This window comes from Taurulus bubalis (genome assembly GCF_910589615.1).
Source record: "Taurulus bubalis genome assembly, chromosome: 15".
In the NCBI taxonomy this organism is placed as follows: domain Eukaryota; kingdom Metazoa; phylum Chordata; class Actinopteri; order Perciformes; family Cottidae; genus Taurulus; species Taurulus bubalis.
The window spans coordinates 13951990-13961610 of NC_136603.1; positions in this window are offsets into that span (position 1 = coordinate 13951990).

Here is a 9621-nt window from a genome sequence, read left to right on the forward strand (position 1 = left end):
TGATGTCATTCTGAGACCTCACCAAGTGCTCCATCAGAGTACTGAGGCCAGTGGGCAGTTGTTCAGACGCCGCAGAGGTGAGTGACTGCTGCCAAGCTGGAGCTGAAAGCTGAATGAGGCATTTTAAAAAGAAGTGGATAATGTAATCCAGCAGAGTGCATAGAGGAAAATAGGCCAAGGACAGAGGATGCACTAAATTCTGTCTGATGATGGTCTGCCTAACGCTTAGAAGAGGCTCAGAAGACGTTTCCAGTCAAACACTGTCGTCGGAGTGATTGCCCAGTAGGGCTGCGACTATCTATTACTTTCATTATCCATTCAATTGTCAATTATTTTTGTAATTGACTGGTTAATCAGTTAGTCTCTAATTAATTAATTAATTAATTATAGGGGAAAATGTCCGTCACAAATTCCCAAAGCCCAAGCAGACGTCTTCAAACTGCTGGTTTTGGCTGAAGCATTAAGATATTCAATTTGAAGTGATATAAAAAAGGGAAGAGCAGCAGATTTTCCCTTTTGGGAAGTCGGAATCATCTCGGCACTCATGACTTAGGTTGTCTCCTGATAGCTGCTCCCAAAATCTGATAGATAAATATGGAGATTTCTTAAGTTCCAGGACTAACCAATATGTTAAGTCTTTATCCAGTCTTGCTTTTTATTAGCAGAAAGAACAATCAGTCATTAAACTATAAATCAAATATGTCATCCATCTTATCCTTTACACATGTGAACATCACGTTGGCTAAGATCAGTTCTTCCCTTTATGAATTTATTCGTAAATTCATTCTTTGGTTACTTATGAATGCTGTTTTTAAATAAAAAGCTAATGAACACCAACCAGCAGGGCCAAGTGTTAGGAGAGCATGCTCATCATTCGCACCTGTCTGTACACTCGTCAGCAGACTAACACTCCCCCGGGCTGATGGAAACCACACTACATGCTGCCACCGCGAGCAGGAATGGAAACAGGCATATTATTCAATTCAAGCCCATTCATTTACAATGTTTCATCCTCACACCGTAATCACTCACTTCCTCTTGTCTTGACTATTGCCAGGTGTGTCAAGCAGAGTCTGTAAATTCATGTTTTATATGACCTGCACATGCATGCCCATGTTACCAGACACTCTCCCAACAAAGGCCCGGTGAAACAGAAGCACAGAGAAAGAGTAGACTGTGATTGTTTCCGCCAACAAGTATCCTCCCCTTCACCTGGGATCGTTTGTCAACCAGGCCTGAGTCAAGGTCTGAAGAGGTAACTCAGGTCCAAACAAACACAGCCACCAGTTAGTTGTACAGCCGGCACCTTGCGCCAAGGGCCACAGTGTGACATAAAAGCGTGGTCGCCCTGTATACAGTGCCCGAGGGACATTTACAGACCCCTGAGTGTTTCTCGCCCTGCCTTTGAACTTGTTTGCTTGAAATTCCCCACGAGTGTGTAACATGGAGCTGTGACTGCTGGCTCATGGAGTCTCTGGGCTGGTAACAGTGGCTCCTCTGTGTGCAGGGGCACGCGGGGCATAGGGGGCCCCTCGGTGCGGTCCAGCAATGCACAGCTGGAATCCTTTAGTGACAGCTGAACGACCAAAGGCCGGCCGACACAGCCAGCTGTCTACCTGAAGCTCCTCAACAAACAAACAAAACACAAAAAAAGAGAGCTCAATTTCCTCTGTATTCTGCAACCGTCACTGATATGGGTGTGGCTGGCATTGCATGAATCACTAGAAGTTCCCACTGTATTATTGGCACGGCTACATGTGTTTGTTAAATGAAGAGAATGACAGCCAACAAGATACATGCATGTTGCAACCAGAGCTTGGCTGCCATTCAAGCCTCTCCTAAAAACTGGCCAAATGATAATTTAGAAAATAGTGCAGGAAGAGGGTGAAGTCCCCCAAGTCACACAGTCTGGTAATGTCTTCACACCATTAATGTGATGTGGGTTAATAGAGCAGGCTGCTGTAATCCTCAGGACTGTACCAGACAGCACTAGATGTGGCATTGACTCACCTGGACACCTTCTGGGAACTAGAAGTGACATCAAATGCACCGTCCGTGATCACTTAAATGTCACTCATGAAGCATTGCAGCTACACTTCCATACAGCCAAAGTGTGCAATGTAACACACACTGGAGGATAAAATAGGACATTTAGTTGCTGCACATTATTTATTTTTAAAACATACAGTGATAGTTATTGTCCTCCCTCGAAATCCTCGGGATCACAAAACAACACGGCAAACATACTCCCAAGACTTAACCCTAATCTCATCAAACAAGTTGAATCACTTCCCCGAAGAGCACACAGGGTGAAGAGACTCGGGCTGCACGGTTCTTACCCCTTCTCTCGAATGCGGCGTTCTCCACACGTATGTCCTCCCTCAGCTGAAAGCAGATATTAAGTTACATCCACGTCCAGCCGCAGTGGCTCAAAGAAAAGAAGGGGAAGCCCGGGTGAGTTCTCAGAAGCTGCTCGGACCGGAGAGGAGGCTTTCTGCGGTCGCCATGGCGGACGACTGAGTGAGTGCGCCGGGTAAAGACGGGATTACATTGAACCGAGTGGTGGATCCACTCCCGGTGCCTTCTGCTGAGACAATGAAGGAGGTGCAGCACCTCCACCTTCTCAGTAGCAGCGTGACGCGGAAGAGCAGCAGCACCATCTAGCGGCGTCGAGCGGAACTACGCGGAACTGCCGTAGTCAGATATTCAAGATTCAAGATCTTGTTATTGTCATATGCACAGATAACAGACAGTACAATGAAAAAAATATTTTGCCCGGTTCTCCTTCCACACACAATTACAATAAACTTAAGGTACAAATTAGAATTAAAATCAAGAATACAAAAAATTAATTGCTATACATGCTAATAGTATAAGAAACAAAAATATGACAACAGTATTGCACAATCACTGAAAGAAATTAAACTTAAACCAGTGGATCCAGAGCGTTTATGGGATGTGACCCCTGTTCATGAAACAGTGCCTACTAGACTAGTTTTTCCCTGAGGTTGTTATTTTTAAATTATTAACATACTCGATAACAACACATACAACAAAATAAAGCGTAGACTATATCAACATTAGACTCAACACAATGCAAATAAAAAGTATAGGGTAAGAAATGCAAATTAAAATATACCAATGGATAATTAGTCAAAACGTAAAAAATTGGAAAATGTCTCTCATAATTGCTGTTGAGTTTATCAAATACCAAAAGTTTTTCCAAAACAATATAGATTGATAAATAGCACTACAGGTTCGGGGGGTGGGAAGTATGTGTTTTTGATTATGGGGTGAACTGTCCCTTGAAGGTCAGATCATCTTAATCCGTATCATCTCAGCCCTTCACCGAAGATATATGATGCGAAGTATTCCAATGCATCCTTTTGTTGTGTCCATGCAGTTTCAATTGGCTTTGTTCTAGACAATGCAGAAGACCTGCAGAAGACCTGCATTGTTTTATACACATTAGCCCAGAATCGGCCTGGCACAAAGACTGACCCACCGGTGAATCCCTGGGACTTTAGTGACTAATTGTATTTGCTCTATTAAAATGTTTGTTTAACCATTTCTCTTGGCACTATGGTGTAGTTCCGAATAAATTTAAGTTTACCTAAAGAATGAAAAATAGAAATCAGTGCGTGATTCAAGATTCAAAATATTTGTTGCAAATAAACACAGTAATGTATTAAAGGAATGCCTCTGCCTAATGTATACACGGAAACGCAGATATACATTTCAAATACTGTCAAACAAGGACCTGCCTGGATTTAAACAGATACTGTTTTATTTAGATTAGGGAAGTGGGAGGGGACATTGTACTCTGTCTCTTCCTGGTTAAGACATGTTTTAATGTGTTTTATGTGTTTAGTGACAGGCGGGTTTAGTTTTAAAGAGGAGGGGCATATTTATTAAATTAGTAGAAATGTGTTAAGAGTCACATGTACAACCCTTCTTCTTGGCAATAACGAACAGTATTGCTAGTTACAATTATATACATTCAACAACTGAATGTCATATACTTTAATAAATATTCAAGCATGAAATAATATCTGAGGTGGATTTTTTTAAATCTCTCTTTGTGGTTTTGCCACACGCCATCAAGATGTGGGGCCTATCCTCCTTAGTGATTATTGATTTGCATGCCCTGCTTCTCCTGTCCTTTTTTGTGGATAGTGGCCTGGAGCTTTGGCTGTGGCTGGTGCCTCTACATCACCCACTCCTCCATGTATGGAGCAGCATGCAGGGACGGGGATAAAAGACAAGCAGTGCATTGAAACTGGGATTTTTTTTCTCGTCTCTATTTCATTTCTGCTGCTCGCCCACCTTCTCATCGGCAGGAAGAGAAGTCTCCTACGCCTTGGTGGTGTGGGACTGAAGATGGAGGAATCACACTCAGTATCTTGGCAGCTTCAGAGGCCCCCTTGAGGCACTGATCTGGAACTGAGGCAAAGATGAACATTTCAGCGAGAGCGTGAAAACTGCAGCAAGAAAAAGAAAACAGGCAAGAGACAATGCTGTATTTGATTTGTTATGTAAGCAATTAAGATGTGTGCCATGTTCTTGGTGATCTCAGTTATGTAATAACACATTATTTCCTAAGTCAGCTTCCCACTGATCACCAGAGGGTAAGAAAACACTTGCACATGTATATATTAACTCTAGAGCTCATAATTCATCAGCTGACCAGAATTTAGGCTTCCTGTTTTCTTCAACACTGTGCACTTGAGGTGAAGGGGTTCAAATGATGCCACCTCACCTGATTAATCTGCCAGGGGGCCTTCTGGGCCACTATTAACAACATACTTTTGTCTCACTCTCTTCGCAGCGACTTTCTATCCAACCTACTCAGATTTGCTGTTTGTAAAATGTATTTAACATATCAATTCAGGAATCAGCAACTTGTAAGCACAGAGCTCAAATAATTATGCTTCCGTTTCAAGACTCACCTTAAAATCTTTACCATGAAGTAATCATAGGGATTTTGGGGCCCCATGAGATATTGGGTCCCTGATTGGTTGCCCAATTTGCCGAGTTGATCATTTGGTCACCTGATAGGAAGGTATGGATCATAGTCTTTTGGATAAAGGTATCCAGAAAATTATATAAATGAACAGATCCCACAGACACCCAACACCCTCTCCTGTCCACTGATGTATTGATGTACACTATTCCTGCATTTTAGATGTTGTTAAAACCCAACAATGTCCTCATAATCGTACATTACATGCAGTCTCCCACCCAGCTGAAAAACACCTTCATTATCTTATTACTGTTTAACTATATTTAGCTGATTATACTTGTGTCAAATAAAGTGTTGACTGCAAGACTTTTACTTGTAACTGAATATGTTTACTTGAGTAAAATATCTGAGTACGTCTTCCACCACTGATCTCTTGGTCTTCAGCTCAGCTCACTCATGCAGATGGATCTGTTGACATGTGCGCTCAGAAGCTTTTATAATTGCATTAATAGCCCTTTTTTTGGAATTTTCATCCACAACATGGCTACATAAGAGATAAACAGTTAACATAATTCCTTGACCTTGTACACAGTAGTTTTTGTAGTTTTAATTAGTCAAACTACTGTTTCCAGGGGGAAGATTTAATAATTTACTTGTTGGAATTCTATATATATATTATACAAATCCTCTTTTCCTCAACCTTTAGAAATTAGCATATAATCCAGTGGTCTATTCAACCTGACAGCACACCTAAAACATTTTTTTTTTTTTACATTTCCACACAATATCTTTCCCTGGGGGTGTATTCACCTTAAGAATGAATAGAGGATGGAAATGAGATTCCATTTCTATTTTAATCTCTGCAGCAGCAGCTGCATCTTCTACCCTGTCACTGTTTCCCACCAACTCTGAATACCAGGTCATTAAAGCCAAAGCCAGACTTTTACATTACTCCAACCCCCACAGCTCCAGTCAGTCTGGAGTGAGTCTGGAGCAACACACACACACACACACACACACACACACACACACACACACACACACACACACACACACACACACACACACACACACACACACACACACACACAGGACACACATGCACACACACGTACACACTGACTCACTAACTACAGTCTAATTGGCCGTGCTTCTTGGTTTGGCTTACTTTAAACCATGCCATCTCCTCTGTTTGAACTCCATCTGAAAATACCCCAGTTGCTTATATTTTATTACAATTGATGCTTTGATAAAATGGACGAGGGCAGGCAGTGTGTGTATGAGCATATCAGTGTGTGCGTGTGTGTGCATGTGTGTGTGTGTGTGACAGGATGTATATGTATATAATTAACAATTATAACACACTTTATTTATATCTTGTTAAGGCAGATCATCTGAAATCAGCAACGTTTGTATGAACTCTTATGTTGGTTGAATCACATCTCTGATTAGTTTTTAACAGTCTTTGATTGAAGCGTGCACTCTTTACCCCAACAGCTCCCATGAGGCCATTTCCTCATCACTGTTTTCAAAACAAGACGGGGAAAAAGAGTCTCAGAGTTTAAAAGCCTCAGATGAGACCAACACTTGGAGCCCCGAAATCTTCTTCACTAATTAGAGAGTCAATCATTGTCGTCAGCAGGTGCTATTATAATGCCTGTGTTGAGACATTTGATATCTTAAGGTGTCTTTCCAGTATTTGGCAACAGCAGTAACTCTGACTTCCCTAAAATGTTCAATGAAGGTGGAGAGGATGTTACAGCTGATCAAGCAGAGGAAGGGACTCTGTTTCCATCAAGGCTCTAGAATGAGGCTTCCTCCTCTTAGACATGAGCTCCTGCTGAGCCCTCCACCTCTTCAAGAGAAGGAAAGCAGCAGGGGGGGAGCCTCATTACATGCTCTATTACTAAATATATAAAGGCAGCAGGATTACATGGAGTTTCATTACTGCCACATTTCTGTTTGCCTGAATTAGGCTAGCATTATTTCCTGAAGAGATTCTCTGCCTGACCTTATTCAGATGCCCAGAAAAACATTTTGTCAGATTTGTATAAAACTTGGGGACAGTATTGCTGTCTAGTTTCAAGAATTCATTCAACATCCATATATATAACACATGGTTTATTGCTGTTATCAGGAGGAAACCATCATTTGTTATGGAGCTGCTCAAACCATGCACCATTCTGGTCAGCCATCTTTGACACGTTCTCTAATATCTGCAGTAAAGAGATACGACCAGACCCAGAAAGCACATTATTTGGAGTGTTTGCACTAACAGGTGGAAATCTGCCAAACCAACATTAATATAAATGAGTGTAAGTGGAGCTTGCCTGAACCTCTATCCGCACGTATCTCAGTGTTTGGCAGCTTTGTACTTGTTTTTAGTTTTTGGGTGTTGTTGCTTTGTGCTTTTATTTGGTCTAATTATGCATTGGGCTGAGTGTTTTAAATCATTGTGATGTTGATTGTTGTGTCATGTTGTGACGAATAAATGCATATTGGAAAAGTTCAATAAAAATATACCAAAATAATGATAAAAAGTAAAGCTACATTTCTACGCCATGTTTATATTAACGTACAAAAAAACAGTCCGCCTGGGAATGTTTTGTATTGTCTAAGTTTACACCAGATCCTTCAGCTGTTGTATAAATCCCTGCAATTAGTACTCCAATTTATAATTTTAGAAGACTACATAATAGTGACAGATGGTATAGATTGAAGTCTGTGAGAACAATTGATGATTGATGAAGACGATGGTTAAGAAGTAACTGCGACAAAGACAGAAATATAAACTGTGAGTCAGCTTTTCTCCATCCCCAAAGGGTTGCTCTTAAAATGTGTTTTTCTCTTTCAAACTAATCTGGTGGGAAAACTAAGAAACTTCACCGGAATTCCAATGTGCATGCAGGAGGAAATATGTCTGACTGTGAGAACTGACAACAGAAAGCCCAAAGGATGCAGGCAGTGAGTCACTTCTCCAGAGAAAGAAGACTTGGCTCCTTTCTAGTAATCGGACAACAATATCTATCACTGGGCATTACTGCTAAATTAAATGTATAAAACACAATTAAGAACATTACAGGTCATTGCATGACTCTGTCCAAATGTCACAAAATCTGTTTACCAATACCTCTAAAGCGCGCTAATCAAAACTTTATATTTAGTTTGTTTAATCAGTACAAAAAACTAAGTAAAAACAACAAATGGCCATTGTATCTAGATTCATGGGCCAGACTATTATTTAACAGGGACCAGTAACATCCTGAAGTCTAATCTAAACCACTTAACAGAGTATTTGGTAGTTTAATAACAATGTATTATATTTTCTAGATGTATTGAGATTGTAAAATCCTAATCTGAAACACAATGAAAGTGAATACATTTCTGAACTACTTTCTACGAAATATATAATCTATATTTGCATATATGGACACATATTACTGACAAAATACGATATTTTGTGATTTAGTTGAACTCGCCCTTTAATGGCGGAGAATGGCGACATGGATTATGACATAAACACATTTATCCAGTCGAGGAATTCATCCTTGTTCACACAGATCATCGCCCCCACACTCCTCTGTTACAGCTGCAAATTAGACTGTGAAATTGACAACTCGTGTGTTACCATCTGGTTGCCATGACACCTAGTTATTAGGCCTTCTGACAGTATAGCTCGGCGTGTTTGTCCCGTCGCCCTCCTCCTGCACATCAACATTGTTTCCGATATAAAAAGGCACGAAACATCAGAGAGGGGCGGATGGGAGTGTGGGCTGAGAACAGCTCGGCTCTCTTCAGCGGCGCTGACTTCCAACTGAGGTTCGGCACAAGCGATCAATAAATAACCTCCATGTTCAGCGAGAAGCACGTCCTTTGGTGTTCTAGTAATAGCTAATTCTATTTCTTTAATGATATATATATTATAATAATTATTATAAATCCTACAGTAGCATAAGCTATTAGTTTTCTCCATGTTCAGCGAGCCTTTCAGCTGGAAAAAATAATAATACATCACCATTAAGGCAAGGTGGATACCTTAAGCATGACCTGTTGGGCCTGATGGGGAGAATGTTCCCTCTAATTGTGTAATTTCTCCATTTTACATCTTACCCTATTGATTCCCACAACCCCTCTGTGCTGCACAGGTACAAAAGCCTGATTTCAGCCCCCGCCTGGAGTGCATTGAGACTTTAATGCTCCACTGATCAATGAGACGATTAAAGCAATTTAAAGGCTCTTTTGTTCAGTCTGAACATTGGAATCTCCTTCATCCTCAAAACTGCTGGGCTGGCAGGGTATTCCTCGACTCCTCGGGATAACAGCCTCATGAACTCACAGCCCCGGGATTAAAAGTGCACAGGGCAGACATGGCATTTTGTCATGGCCGGCTATATCCCACACAGACACCCCAGGGACTGTGCTGCAGTCTGGCAGCGATGGGGGTGGGGGTGGAGGCGTGACTCATGCAGCTCCCCTCTTTCATCTTGACATTTGACATACTGATGTAGAGGAGCTCAGCTGGAACAAACAAGCTGTGCTGTGTCACACAGCTGCAGTGTCTCTGAGCCCCTGGTTTACAGATCCGAGAGCAGGTAACAATAAGTTAGAATCTAAATCATGAATTTCAGGGGGTTGTTTTCAAGCTGATTTCATTTTTA